The following is a 928-nucleotide window of genomic DNA, read 5'->3' as shown; positions in this document are numbered from 1 at the left end:
ATCTGCCTTCTTGGACTCCTACCAGAGACCAGCGAACAGGAGGTACGAGAAAGAAGATTCACAGAGCTTCCAGATTCACAGAACCACCAGAAACCAGCGATATACACTTTCCCACCCCTCACACTTCCTCAACCCTGCTTGGCCTCCTCTGCTTCCAGCAACCACAGTCTCTTGGCCGGGAAGCATGGGCTGCTTTGATTCCACCTGCCTGCACTGCCCGACTCCCTGAGTGCCATTTGTTAGCTGCTGGTGTTACTTTTTTCTGCTTCTTTTGATTTCTTCCTTACCGCTCACCACCACCCCCTCCTTTCTCTCAAATACCTCGTTCCATGTGCCATCTTTGCTTCTTCTTGAAAAGCTGTGAAACTCCGCTTGAACGTGAAACTGCCTCCCTGTCCATGCTGGCAAGCTGGTGGGATCCTGGGGATTTTTTGTTTGTTTTTTTTGAATTATTTGTTTTTTCTTTTTCTATTCTCGAATTGGGAGCCCATTCTAGCTGGGCAGTACTGCACAGCTTGTGACCTACCGCCTTAGTTTGTGCAGACACACAGAGGAATCCCTGAGGGCATTTCTTTTTTGTGTTTTTTTGGAGGTTTTTCTTGTTCTTTTTTTTTTTTAAATTTGTTTTGTTTTCTTTTCCCTCTTTTTCCCTTTATGTTTTTCTTCATTACTAAGTTTCTTGTCTCTCTATACCTTCCTTCTCTTCATGTCCCCTGAATACATGGCAGTGAGTGACACATCTATGCTTTCTAGCCAGGCTGTACTAAAAGGCCAGGGATCAACTTACCCAGACCTTGTAGCCACACCGGTGGGATCCCTGGGAGGTTTTTCTTTATTCTTTCTTATTTTTAAAATTTGTTTTCTTTTCTTTTTTTCTTCTTCTTTTTGTTTTTCTCCATTTCATAGTCTCTCATCCCTCCACTGTAAC

Source organism: Trichechus manatus, unplaced genomic scaffold (genome assembly GCF_000243295.1).
Source record: "Trichechus manatus latirostris isolate Lorelei unplaced genomic scaffold, TriManLat1.0 scaffold00228, whole genome shotgun sequence".
NCBI classification, from domain to species: Eukaryota; Metazoa; Chordata; class Mammalia; order Sirenia; family Trichechidae; genus Trichechus; species Trichechus manatus.
The sequence above is the reverse complement of the archived record's forward strand: the minus strand, read 5'-3'. Positions refer to the sequence as shown.